Source organism: Helianthus annuus, chromosome 16 (genome assembly GCF_002127325.2).
Source record: "Helianthus annuus cultivar XRQ/B chromosome 16, HanXRQr2.0-SUNRISE, whole genome shotgun sequence".
NCBI classification, from domain to species: Eukaryota; Viridiplantae; Streptophyta; class Magnoliopsida; order Asterales; family Asteraceae; genus Helianthus; species Helianthus annuus.
Window position 1 is genome coordinate 194,201,538 of NC_035448.2, and position 14,168 is coordinate 194,215,705.

Consider the following 14,168-nt stretch of genomic DNA (forward strand, 5'->3'; position numbering starts at 1 on the left):
GAATTCATAAGGTTCGTTAAGGCCGCCCAAAGGTTCCTTTTGAGAGTTGCATCATGCGGAGCGTATATGTTAACTATGTTGATTTCGGTCCCTCCATTTTTCATAACACCTGAAGTGGCCAGGAAGTACCGGTTGGACACAGAGGATGTTCGATTAAAAACCGTTGGATCCCACATGTTCAATAAACCACCTGATCTGCCAGAGGATTCAACTTATTCAAACTCAACTGGAGAATTTCCCCAAAAAGAGCTGACCTGTAGATGAGATGAGTTGGAGAATTGTGTTTCTTGGATGGAAATAAAAGAGATGTTATTCTTTTTCCTCAAGTCCCTGATTCGTTCCAGTTTCAGGGGATCACCCGCCCCTCTTATATTGGTAGACAAGTAATTCATTGGGGAACGTTTGACGCCTGTTCACCGTTGAGCTGCTGCTTCAATCTGTCAGCAGCACCTGTCATGTTGAAGCCCAGACATTCACCCACTTCTACAGTTAAGCTAGCTTCCTTTTCAACATTGTTTTTTTCCGGCATTGTTGATGTCTCTGAGGATTGTGCTGTACCGATTTTATATTTTTGCTTGGACAGTTCAGCAGTTTTTGGGACCCAGAGGGTTTCCTTCATCTTCATGGATGGGAATCTAGATTTTGATTTCCGTGTGTTTCCTTTACGGCCAGCGCCCGGGGATGACTGAGACTGGACAGCGACAGGGAGAGGAGGGGGGTTGTTTAGGTCAAGAGGATGAGCGTTACTGTTCTCCCCGTTAAGTAACTCCATAATGTTGAATGGGTCAGGGGAGGCCTGATTTAAATCAAGGTTTGGGTTGGGCTGGTGTAGAGCAGAGGGGGAATTGGGCTTGGAAGGTGGGGTTTCAAGTATACAAACATTCTCCTTAAACAATTCATTTAGGCCCACATTGGAGTTGTTGGCCCAAAAGTCTGGTGGCCTAATACGAGGAGGAGGTGGGGGTGTGTCGTAGGGGCCCATGTCTGAGTCATCATCATCATTGGAAGTAGGGTCCGCATCATTATTTCGGCGTGATTCAGAGAGAGGGACATCTTGGGACTTCAAATTCGCCGTATATTCATCCTCGTTCTTATCCTCCTCATGCTGATTAATGACTTTGTTACCGAGGTCTTCATCATTTAAAACTGACGCTTCAGCACCCACCGAATGATTTGAGTCTGACTGTACATCTTCCCGATTGACAACACTGTCACCGGACATGTTTGAAAAGAAAGGGATGCCGGCATCAATGTCTTCCGTAATCAGAATCTCGTGAGGATGACCATGCCATTCAATTGTTAACTTACTGTTTAACCGGGCCACATTATTTGTGATGATTCCTACCGTACTGACCGATAGGTCCAGGTCTTCGTCGTTTGCCGGTGAGGGTAAAATCACCTTACCCAGTAGACCACCTATTTGATCAAATATAGAAGGACCCCAGAATTGAATCGGAACACCTCTTATAGATAGTTTAGCTAATCTTTGAAACGGTAAGTGACGACCATCCCAGACGTGTAAAACCTTGAACCACTTCTCCCAGCTCTCTTTCTTTTGTTCCAAAAAATCCGACGCTTCTTTTTTATTTGAAAAGGTTAATAAGACCCTTAAGCCCCCCATTATCTGGTAATAAATCCATTCATCTCATCCTCCTCGAGAAGTTTATGAATACATTTAAGATCAAATGGGTTCCTTATTTCCCCCACCAAAGAATTATTCCTCCATCTTTTTGAGGCTTCACTTTCAACCACCAAGATGTTTTCTACACTCTCCGGTTCCTTAGCATGTGTAATACCTGTTTTAACGTCTGCATGTATATTACCTATAATAACATCTGCATAGGATCTGCCAGCATTTGTATGTGTCTGTCTCATGTTCAGATTGCTTCCTCCATTAGCTTGAAACGAATTTATGTTAGGTTTGTTTGGCTTGCCACCTTGAGATTCTTGTCTGTAACCCTCCTCTTGCGTTTGTTTAAATCGAGGGGGATTGTTATTATATCTTTCATCTTCCTTAGCAAATTTGGCCGGCTTAACGAATAGTTTCTTATAATCGATTCTTGCAGTGCTAAGATATTCTGCCATGTAGTGAGCATCCCATACTTCTTTAAATCTTACAAATCCAAATGTATTACCTTTTTTGTCTTTTTTCCTTGGAACGTAAGCATCTGTCATCATACCAAAACCCGCAAATACATCCCAGAATAGAAAACTCGAACAGTCAGCCGGCAGGTTTCCGATGTAGAAAGAAGTTTCCTTTCTTTGTAGGCATCTGTTGTTCTTTCCCCCGTCAATGAGCCTCTTTCCTTTGTATTTGGCCACCCGCCATGGTTCTTCCTCTCTGTTATCATAGTTCCGATCATAGCCGTTCCTATCCATTTCTGAATGGTGCCACTTCGGGAACACAATCCTTCCAGCGAATGGAAGCAAAGAAAACTCAAAATATAATGAAAGGTCACGTTAAAAAACAACTAGTATGTGATTCAGGTTAGACCTCGCACGATATTCCAAGAGACTTTTCTTCGTCGAGCCTTCAGCGATTTGTTACCCCCAAGATTTTGATACAATGAGACCAGTCCTGGAATGGCAAATGGAAGAATCGAAGGTCAGGTTAGGGTTAAAGGTTGAGCCAATAGTCGACGACCCTGGACACTAATCCGAGTAATCTCCTCTTCGTCGAGCCCCCAGCGACGGTCGGAGACCTTACGTTTCTCTCCGGCGACCTTACGTTTCTCTCCGGCGACCTTTCGTTTCTCTCGAGTATTTGTTTGTTTGGTTCAAACACAGAAATCGGTATCATATTATTTGATAACAATCTCCTAATTGAAACTGATGACTCGAATTTTCTATTAACACAAAAATAATGATAAGTAGTATTGAATGGGTTAGGTCGGTAGCTGGGCTTTTCAAAACCAGGTTTTCGGATACGGATTTTTGGATATTTCGGATTCAGTTTCGGATCCAGATTTTTTTAACACCCCTAATTCTCTGTATCCTTCAAAACATCTGGATATTTTGGATTTGGTTTCGGATCCGGATTTTTTTAAACATCCCTACTTCTTTGTATCCTTCAAAACATCCCTATTTCTTAGTCTTCTCTTTATCCTTCGAAATCCTAACCTCTTCTTCTAAAAAAGATGGCAACTTTCGAACTAGTAACTCGACGACCTCCACCTCCTTCCCGATGGTGAACCTTACCACCGACGATGATAATACCGCCACTTTGGGAGCCGAGCTTTAGTACTGAACAGTTTTGAAGAAAACGGGTTTAGTACACTCGATGCCCGACATGGTGAGCTTCAACCTCACCATACGTGATGTTGATGGGTACCGTGTATCTTCATTTGCCAACGCCTCCTATAAGATAATTGGAGCTCAAAACAAGATTAAACTTGTATTTGAGCCTCACAAAAATTATCTTACTAAGGAACAGACCCTGCTGCCTCCTATAAGATAATTGGAGCTCAAAACAAGAAGAAACTCGTATTTGACCATCAAGATTTCCTAACCAAGTCGATACATATGCCCACGCTTGAGTGCAGATCGTTATTAGGAACCTCCCAGTCGAATCGGGTTTGTTTGAAACAACCCAACATGCGCTTAGTCCCAGTCAAGTTTCACTAAATGTACAACCAGTCCCTAGACCTTATAAATTAATTTACTTATCCACTTAACTTAGTTAAATGTTTTTTTTTATTTATGGAAATCCAATCTTAATATGATAATAGATAATGGGAATGAATAGTGACTTTACAACGTGTGTTGGGATTGAACCCTAACAGAGGAACAGATAATGTAAAGCCAAAACCGGATCCCATCAGTGGACTCCTAATAAGCAGCAGTTTACTCTAATCTCTCCCCTTGACAGTGGTTATCTAACAGCTGATAAATGTTAAGTGCTGCTCAACTACAACAACTGATAAACCAAACTCTGATGATTACCTAACAACTGCTGAAGACAAACTCTCTTGCTCTATCTACTGCTGTTTCCTAAGTGCTGCTGAAGTTTCAAGCACTGCCCTCTCAAAGACTGATCACCTTTGAAGGAAGCACTAAAGACTCAACATCTGTGCTAAGGCTACAACAGTGGAACGTGAAGCAGTAGTTTTCCTTATGTTTTGTATGTTAGTGAATATCAGATGTTACATAACAGTAGTTTGTATAGGACAGTATTTGTAGTTTGTTAGGTCGTTAGATGTCACTATCATGGTGACGTCAGCTGAAGTATATCAGTAGTTTGGTTTGCCTATAAGTATGACAGTACTCTGTACTGTTACACTTGATCGTTTTGAGTGAGTTCTTCTCCTCAATTCATCCTTTCATCTTGTGCAACCAACTCTGGTGTATCAGGCTGAGGGGGAGTTTAGATTGTAAGCTTTTACTGTAATCATTTGCTTTGTATTTCAATCATTTGACTCAATGAAAAGCAATTGTTTATCAATCTCTACTTTCCTTTGTTTGTGTTTACTTTGTTTGCAACTCATTTTAGTTTTATGCAAACAAATACGAATCATGACAGTCTCAGATCCTAACAATTGGTATCAGAGCTTGGACAGTCAAATTCGATCTAACAATCAATTTGACATAACAGTTCAGCTCAAAATTCATTGATACTAAGGTTGGTTGCATTCAGTTGAAAAACAGAGTAATGAGCAAATCATGATCAAAATGGTTATTCAAAAACTCTGTAAATCAACCAAGATGTCATATGACACACAAATCTCACACAACAAATGTTTTCATACATATGTCACTTATAGTTTTCAGATTTGCAAAATATCTGATAAATTATGAGATCATTAAATGTTTCAAAATGAATTACAATTGTTGTTTTCGATATTTGTGATGTTTTTTTAATAAACACTAAAGTATGTACCTCAGATCAGCAAAACTTGTGGTCATCTAAAACACCTGCATACTGCTGATATCGAAAAGAGGGAGAAAAACTTTAGTCAAAATCTCTCATGTGTTCAAAGGCATGTTGAGTGCCTACAAAAGGACCAAATCAACCTTGTCTAACACATATTGAGAAAAATAAGATGTCAAAACAGTCCTAATCATAAGTAATGTGAAATCTGAACTAAAACATGTTCAAACATGGTCAGATTTCTTAAAACATTGCTTCAAAGTGATTATGGACAAAGTATGTTCAAAATATAATCTCCTAGTGAGTATTTCTGAACATATGAATAATAAGGGTAAAAAGGAAAAAGGGAAATAAACAAAATCTCAAAGTGTGACTATCTCAAAACTTTTGAAATCAAAAGAAAAGAGTATTAGCATAAAACACTTTTGAGGTTAAAATTAGATCTTCAGTGGTCATCATGCAACTATGTGCATTCATCAATACAGAAATTGTTCTGGTAACAATGGCATATCCAGTGATTGTGCTCAAAAGAAATTTACAATCAATTGACAAGAAAATGACCCAAATAATGGTCAGAATAACTTGAGAATAATTTGATCATTTACTTAAAAAAAAAAACTGTCAGATCCTTTTGATTATATCCAAAACATCTTTTATTTTTTTAAAAAAGGGTGTTTTCCTTTTAATAAAACCAGATGCATTTTAATTTCTATAAAATGTATTTTGAACTTTTACTCTTTTTTAATAGTGAAAGTTCATCTCTGGTCTGGATGTAATCTCCTTATTTTTGTGTGAAATTACTATCCTTAAAACTGGTCAAAAGGAAATGACTCACACATCAAGGTCATGTTAAGCTCAAGTTTAGTTTGTCACAGATCAGAAATTGATTGTAAATTCATTTTTAAACTACTAAGACACTCATGTTCTAGTAATTAGACATAAAATGAGTTGTTCTAAGTAGAGCAAGACTTCATCATCTGGGATGCTAAATCACTGTCTGAAATAATAGACAGATGGCAAAACCTTGAACAAAATTTCTGAAAATGACTGCTGACAACTTAATCTTGATATAATACATCTAAAATGTATTTTGTTAAGAATAGCATTTTTGGTGCTCAACAGATGATAGATAAGATATTGTGTTTCCACAAAGACAAAAATCAATATCTACATCTAAACCAACAGATGCTAAAATTATTTGTCAAAAGTCAAAACACTGCTGCACAAACAGTTGTTAAACATATGATCTTCATTTTTATCCACTGCTGTATCTAAAATGTTGTTGTGCCTTAACATCTGTTTTCTAAAGTCTGTCCACTGCTAAAGTGTCAACCTCTGCTCTTCAAAAACACTGATGTTAAAATCATTGTTTCAACCACTGATACATCCACTGTTTCATTTTGTTACCGTTGTAACTACTGATGCTTGATCCATCAGTAGTTGTTAAAACAACTGTCTTCCATCATTTACCATTCCATCAGATGTTTGACACGTGGTCCGTTTTTAGCCTTCAGATCAAAATAACCGCTGCCACATCAGCAATCACTTTTTCCCTAAATAAAACCCTGATTAAATCCAAACAGAGGATTACACTGTCGAATTGAATTCCAAACATTCTCTTCACAAAACAGTTTCCCTCTCATAACTCCAAAAATCTTCTTCGATATTCATCATAAAAAATGACGAAGCCAAAATCGAAATAAAAAACAAAACCTTCATCATCTTCCTCCAAAACAGCAGAAGCCACTGAAATGGCCGCTGAAACCATGGAGATACGCTACAAAGCTCCACACAATTATGTGGGTATACTCACAAAACCCACCGATAACCACACATTCGACTCCATCCTTGACATCATTTCTGCATCAAAGTACAAAACTTTGATAACAGCAGACGCTCCTATTTACCTTGATACCCAGAGAGAGTTCTGGAAAAATGCCACCCTTGAAAAACAAGGAGATATCACCGCCGCCATCAACTCCTCGATACAGGGTAAGAAGGTAAAAATCTCTCCGAAATCCATCTCTGAAACCTTTAAACTCGATGATTTAAATGGAAAAACCTCTTTTACAAAAGACGAGTTGGTAAAGGATTTCATGAACAGGGGTTATGCAGAACAACCAAAGGTAGATACCCTACAAAAGGGTTATTTCCCTTCTGCACCCAGATTTTTATTTCACACACTGCTCATGTGTGTTTCAAATAAAACAACGTCCTTCAATGAGATACCAACAAAAATCCAATGCCTGGGGTATGCAATTTTAAACGACAAAAACTTTAACTACTCCCAGGTAATATTTGAGGATTTGGTAAAGAACGTTGATAATAAAGCTTTTCTGCTCTTTCCGAGATTTCTAAGCTATTATTTTGAACAAACATTTGTAGAGAAAGATGCAGAACTGCCCAAACAAGGTGTTTCATTCAAAATAAACTTTTTAACAAAAGAAACTTTTTCAAGAATGATGGCACCAATAAAATTAAAAACAAAAGAGGCAGAGCAGGTTTTAGAAACTGCCACTGACCCTGTAGTAACCACTGCTGAGCCCACTGCTCCAGGTGATCAAAGTAGCACACCCACTGCTTTGAAACCAACACCTGCCACCAAAAAGACCAAAAGAAAACCATCCAGAAAACCCACCAAACCCACACCAAAGGTAACTCTGGAAGATGAGATCCCAGAGTTAATGCCAGTGACAACACAAAAGTCACAAGAAACCACTGCTGCTACTTCCTCATAGCAGTTGGAAGAAAGATCTCATCCCCAGCCTAAAACTCCTCCTGCATCCTCACAAAAGGGTCAGGTTGTAAGCACTGGGACACCACATTATGAAGCTCTGTATCCACTCGGATCCATCTTCCACAGTCCTGATCCCAAGGACATGTCTCTTTCTACCCCCACACCCTCACATATAATATTATCACAATCAATAATGCCCCTGTTGCATGCAGTTGATATGGCACGGTTGTAAAAGTCCCGCCTAGGCTCTGAGTACTCCCCGAGTACTCGCTACAAGGTAGGCTGCCGAGGCCCGAGTACCGTTCACCTAGGCCCATTACTCCCCGAGTAATCTCCGCCTAGGCCGAGTACTTCACGAGTACTCCCGAATCCGACTAGAGAGCGCCTAGCGACTTTTGCAACCATGGCACAGACACAAACCAGTTCCTCTCAATCACCTATCACTGAGAGTATACCTCCACAAGTGACTGGGTCTGATGTGCATACCTCTGCTATCCCAGCAACAGTTGAGGAGGTTACACCCCTTGAGTTACAAGTAACTCTTGGTGATAGTTCAAGTGGAGCAGCAACTACAACTGATGGATCAACAGATCTTCAGTTGGACAGTTGTTTCATAACTAAGACTCCCTTGAAGGCAATTTCTTCCATGGCAACATCGGTAACCACCAGTGAGTTAAATATAACCACTGGTACCATCAAAGGTTTATCGATTGCTGAAGAAAGAAGTCCCCAGTACCAAGAACAAGGGGCATCAATGGATGATTTTTGGGATTCACTTCCTAAGTCAAACATTGATACAACCACTGCTGGTGGGGATTCAGATGATCCTGTTAATTCAGGTGATGATTCAAGATATAATGAATTGACGGCCAGAGTTGAAAACCTGGAATCTTCAGTTGCAGAAATAAAAGATATGGTGCAGCAGCTGTTACAAGCTCAAATAGCCCAATCATCTGCTCCTCCTGCTCAAGCACCTGCTCCACAAGCATTTGCTGCAAATGAGCTATGGAATATCCTCCAACCACTGCTTGAACAACAACAACAAATGGCTGCTAAAAAGCATGCTCTTCAAGTGCAAATGTTGACCAACATGGTTGAATCTCGGTTCAAAGATACACAAGCTGATATAAAGGCTATAAAGGCCAGCATTCAACAGAATGCTCAAAGTGAGAAAGCTCCATCTGCCATTTTCTTCATGGATACACCCCTGGCAGATAATGCCAAAAAGGGGGAGAAAAACAGGTTGAAAAAGAAAGGTATAGAAGATGGGATGCACATTGAACCTGAGAAACCCAAAACAGCTGATACACCAGCAGTTACAAAAACTGCTGCAAGTAGCCAAACAGCTACCATCTCATCAACACACACACCTCCAACACACACCACCTCATCAGACACCATCACAACTACTGTTTCACCACCATCTGTGTTTACAACACAAAAATCATCATCAAAACCAAAAACCACCAAACCACCATCATCCAAAGCCACACCACCACTGCCTCCTGCCATAAAGTAGAAGACAGCAGATGTTACAACATCTGCTGTAGTGACAACAGTGATTGAAGCACCAGTTGTTTCAACCACTGTTAGTCAATCACAATCCACTGCCATCCAATCTCAAACCACTGATCCACCCAAAACATCATCAGCCTCTTCTTCAAAAAGGAGAAGGGTCTTCATTCCTGATGATGAGTCACCACCACCATCATCACCTTCAAATATCATTTCCCATTCTCCATCCCCTGCTCAAAAGCAGAAGACATCTGCTGACATATCAAAAGACCCACGTATTGACTGATCAAAAGAAACCCATTGAGTTCAAAAAATACTAAAGTGGATGTCTGATCAAAAGACCCACGTATTGACTTTGCTCAGATTCAATGGTGATGTGAAGCATATATCAAGGAATCAGGCACTAGGCCTAGGTGCTGAAGATCGACAGGATCTCCTTGAGCTTACACTGTGCAGGGATGAGGATGACACAAGTTCCAAGGATTTTGAGGAAGATTTTAAAAGAAAAGCAATGGAACTTCTGATGAAAAATAAAGGTCCTGAATAAGGAAGGGTTTTGGCATTATCTGTTCCAGGGGGAGATTGTTGGGATTGAACCCTAACAGAGGAACAGATAATGTAAAGCCAAAACCGGATCCCATCAGTGGACTCCTAATAAGCAGCAGTTTACTCTAATCTCTCCCCTTGACAGTGGTTATCTAACAGCTGATAAATGTTAAGTGCTGCTCAACTACAACAACTGATAAACCAAACTCTGATGATTACCTAACAACTGCTGAAGACAAACTCTCTTGCTCTATCTACTGCTGTTTCCTAAGTGCTGCTGAAGTTTCAAGCACTGCCCTCTCAAAGACTGATCACCTTTGAAGGAAGCACTAAAGACTCAACATCTGTGCTAAGGCTACAACAGTGGAACGTGAAGCAGTAGTTTTCCTTATGTTTTGTATGTTAGTGAATATCAGATGTTACATAACAGTAGTTTGTATAGGACAGTATTTGTAGTTTGTTAGGTCGTTAGATGTCACTATCATGGTGACGTCAGCTGAAGTATATCAGTAGTTTGGTTTGCCTATAAGTATGACAGTACTCTGTACTGTTACACTTGATCGTTTTGAGTGAGTTCTTCTCCTCAATTCATCCTTTCATCTTGTGCAACCAACTCTGGTGTATCAGGCTGAGGGGGAGTTTAGATTGTAAGCTTTTACTGTAATCATTTGCTTTGTATTTCAATCATTTGACTCAATGAAAAGCAATTGTTTATCAATCTCTACTTTCCTTTGTTTGTGTTTACTTTGTTTGCAACTCATTTTAGTTTTATGCAAACAAACACGAATCATGACAGCCTCAAATCCTAACAACGTGTCTGGGCCTTAGAGGTTTCTAAGGGCGGTGTTTGACTTACTTGTCATTTTGCTACGTGTTATCTCCCTCATAACTCCACCCTATCTTTCTTCTTAAAACAGAACCGGTGGTGAAACCATCACCTGATACTCAACGCTTGCTTCCTTCTTCACTCTTCCTAACCTAAATATATCCGTCAACAAAACACTGAGGAAGACAGAGAGGGAGAAGCAGCATCGTCAATAGCCAAGCTCTCCAGCGTCCATCATACTCCGGCGATAACACCTGTTGTGTCTAGGGTTTTGAGGCACAGCGGCGGCTTTGGAGGTCGGCCGCTGTTGACGACGATGATGGTGGGTTCGTCGTAACCGGTAACAGTCGAGGTTTAAAGCTTGGAGGTCGGCCGCCGATGACGACGATGATGGTGGATTCGTGGTAACCGGTAACAGTCAAGGTTTACAGCTAATTCGAGGTAATTATATGACGAGTAGTTGATTTTCAGAGCGATTAAGAAGAAATGTTGTTGGTTTGAGATTGGAGAACAAATGCTTTAATTAAATGATGTGTTAATTGTGATTGTGATTTTGTTGATGTTTGATTGAATTTATTACAGGTTGAAATGTGGAATCTCTAGCAACGTTCATCACAATCTTTGAAGGTAATCACATGGTTTCTTTGTTATTTAGCTGCTTATTCTAGACCATGTTGTAAATCACAATGATACTAAAGAAATACCATTTTAGTTCTGAACCATTTTAATTCCCATATCAGTCAAGTTGTTTTTTTTTTAATTTTCTAATCCCTTTTAGTATTACCTTTTATTCAACACCTTTTGAATATTTAACTGATTTTGTCACTAATGAAAACTTTAGGGGCTAAAGAGCCAGGGCATTTTATTATGGAGCACAAATGTGATATAGACATGTGCATATGAGCAACTTACGTTTTCATGCTATGTTTTATGGAGACACTCAGGTCTGGTTTGCAACAGGTTTAGATGACCCAAGCCTCTGCTTACAAAGATGCACCAAAGAGCTTCATACAAGGTTATGAAGAAAGCATTCAACGAGTGATGGAGAAAAAGGATAATTCTGAACCTAATCAACAAAATGTTAACCCAAAAAAGTTAACCTGATCAATCTTTGAGCTGCATACTACCAAACTCCATAGATGAGGAAAGTGATGAACTCTCAGACCATTGATCGATTGAACAACGGTTGATACTTGATTCTTTACTCATAAGTCATATCTAACAAAAACAGTTTTTTTTACCAGGTAAAGAGAATGACCTAAGAATCAACACAAGTTTGTTCGACATTATATGTGTACACAATAAATCGTATTTTGTTGGTAGTGGATAGATTGCAGCCTTTATTTTGTAGCAACTTAGATTGCAAGTTATAGAGGTTGCAATTTCTCGATCGTGGCTTACATTTTGTAACGGGTCGTAACAAGTCAGATTGGATGTCCAATTTTATTAGGAACCAGTCATATTGTAGCTTCCGTTTACTTGGTAATGAGTCTACATGAAGTGAAAAAAAAAAACTATCACAACACTTTACTTGGTAACGGGTTTAGGCGTTTTCCCTATGCTTCTTTTTAGATCGACGATCAGTAATGATGTTATGTGCTTTGTACGACACGTATCCAACTTTATCACCAATGTATATCCATGTCAGGATGCCCAGGTCATAGAGCGAAGAAGGAAATAGAAGAGAGAAGGGGCAGGAAGCTCTAAGAGAAGGAGAGAGGGGGCGAGATACAAGGTGATTCCATTCCCAATTAAAGTGTATTTTTATAGTGTTTCTATTAGGATGGCTTCCTGAGAACTGATCATTTTATTGCTGCTACATGTTAGAAAACATAAATACAGTTTGTCTTCTAAGTAGTGTACAATATTTATGATTTCTTCTGAATCTCTATTCTGATTTTGGTTGGCACGTGTTGCAGATAAAGGTGATGTTTTAGCTGGGGTGGAGGAGAATCATGAAGACTTGGTCATGGACACAAAGCAAGCCTCTTCAGTTTTTTTAGTTCTAGCAGGTTTCTTTTAATTTTCTAAAGTAATTTACAATGCGCTAAAGTAATACATAAGCTGTGAAAATTGTTATTTCTGTTTATGTGTGGTTCTAATGGCTACATATATATTTATTTAATTATTAGGTGTCATATTAAATTTGGTTAAAAAAATTGTATTTTATGGACATGTGTTAAGAGCTTGTCAAATATATGCTCAAAATGTTTATTCATGTGTTATTCCTAGGATTATTATGTTTGTTATTATTTTTGAAAAAACATGAGTTAATTTAGTTTGATGAACATAGTATTAGTGGGGAAAAGAATGATGGAATCAAGAGAACATGAGGAAACTAAAGGCGAAGCGTACGGGTGCTAGAGGAGATTTAAGGCGAAGCGTACTTGTGTTGTTTTGCCTTTGTGGTTTGTATGGCAGTCAAATAGTCAATCTGTGAAAGTTTTTTATGGAAAGATTAACCAAAATAGTTACTTATATATGCTTATTTACAGTTTATATATAAATTTTGGTGCTTTAGTGATAGTTCAGGTCGGATAATGGATAAACTTTGTAAACGACAGTCAACTACGACCAATCACAGTCAAGAATGGTCCATCTGAAGGTATAAACTCATAACCCGACAACTTAGTACATTATTTATTCCGCCTATATGATTTGTGGTTAAATTTCGCGCGTGAGACGCGAGGGACTAATGAGCTTAATGCTCTTAGGCCTTACCCGACCGACAAACAAACACTTAAATATAAATGAACTATTAATTACTGTTTTGGTCCCTGTGGTTTGTCAAAAATCACTATTTCAGTCCATTAGTTTAAAAATTACGATTTCAGTCCCTGTGGTTTCACTTTCGTAACCATTTCAGTCCCTGTGGTTTCACTTTCGTAACCATTTCAATCCATTATTCTGTTAAGTACAGCGACTGAAATGGTTACGAGGTGGACTGAAATGGTTACGAAAGTGAAACCACAGGGGCTGAAATCGCAATTTTTAAACTAATGGACTGAAATAGTGATTTTTGACAAACCACAGGGACCAAAACAGTAATTAACTCTATAATGAATATACATTTTAGATATATGTAGTTTATACGAATGAAAGATTAATATGACGAATAAGACTTGGATGATTACTTTTAAACATATTCAATTTTCGTTTATGACTGATTTTTCTTTGAGTTTTGGTTAATTCAAGTTTCCGAACACATTGCTATTCAAATTGAAGGAGTTATCACGAAAGCGTGGTACCTGGGGAAACATATTAGTTGTAGAGAAATGTGAACTCTGAAAAATTCGTGTATTATACTTCTTTTAACAACTTTGCAGAGGCAGATCCAGCATACAAAAAGCAGGTTGGGTGGTACATGCTTACACATGACAAGGCAGGCTTTTGACATCCTTTTAACAGTTGTAATGAAGTTATAGGTCAGTGTATTTGCAGTAAGTGTGTGTACCAGAAAGAAACCATAAACCAAAATTCCAGAATGCATGTATGTGGTTTGTTTTTTTTTATCTACATAATGATATAGATTTTGCTTATGGCTGATAGTTGGGGAAGATTAAGCATAATGTAGGTTAAACTGGAAATGGACTGCGACGGAAATGCGCAGCAGCAAAGGATATTTAGATGGAGTGATTGGGCGATACCAAAGGTCAGTCTACTTTTATGGCGAGCAA

At 38.8% G+C, this 14,168-nt stretch overlaps 1 long non-coding RNA gene across 1 annotated transcript; it reads left to right on the forward strand.

Moving 5' to 3' along the window:
• The first annotated feature begins 11,144 nt into the window (after positions 1 to 11,144).
• LOC118488032 lies at positions 11,145 to 13,968 on the forward strand. The gene is made up of 3 exons (XR_004883316.1): positions 11,145 to 12,226; positions 12,411 to 13,096; positions 13,818 to 13,968. It is a non-coding gene; the product is annotated as an uncharacterized LOC118488032 (long non-coding RNA).
• The last annotated feature ends 200 nt before the right edge of the window (positions 13,969 to 14,168 follow it).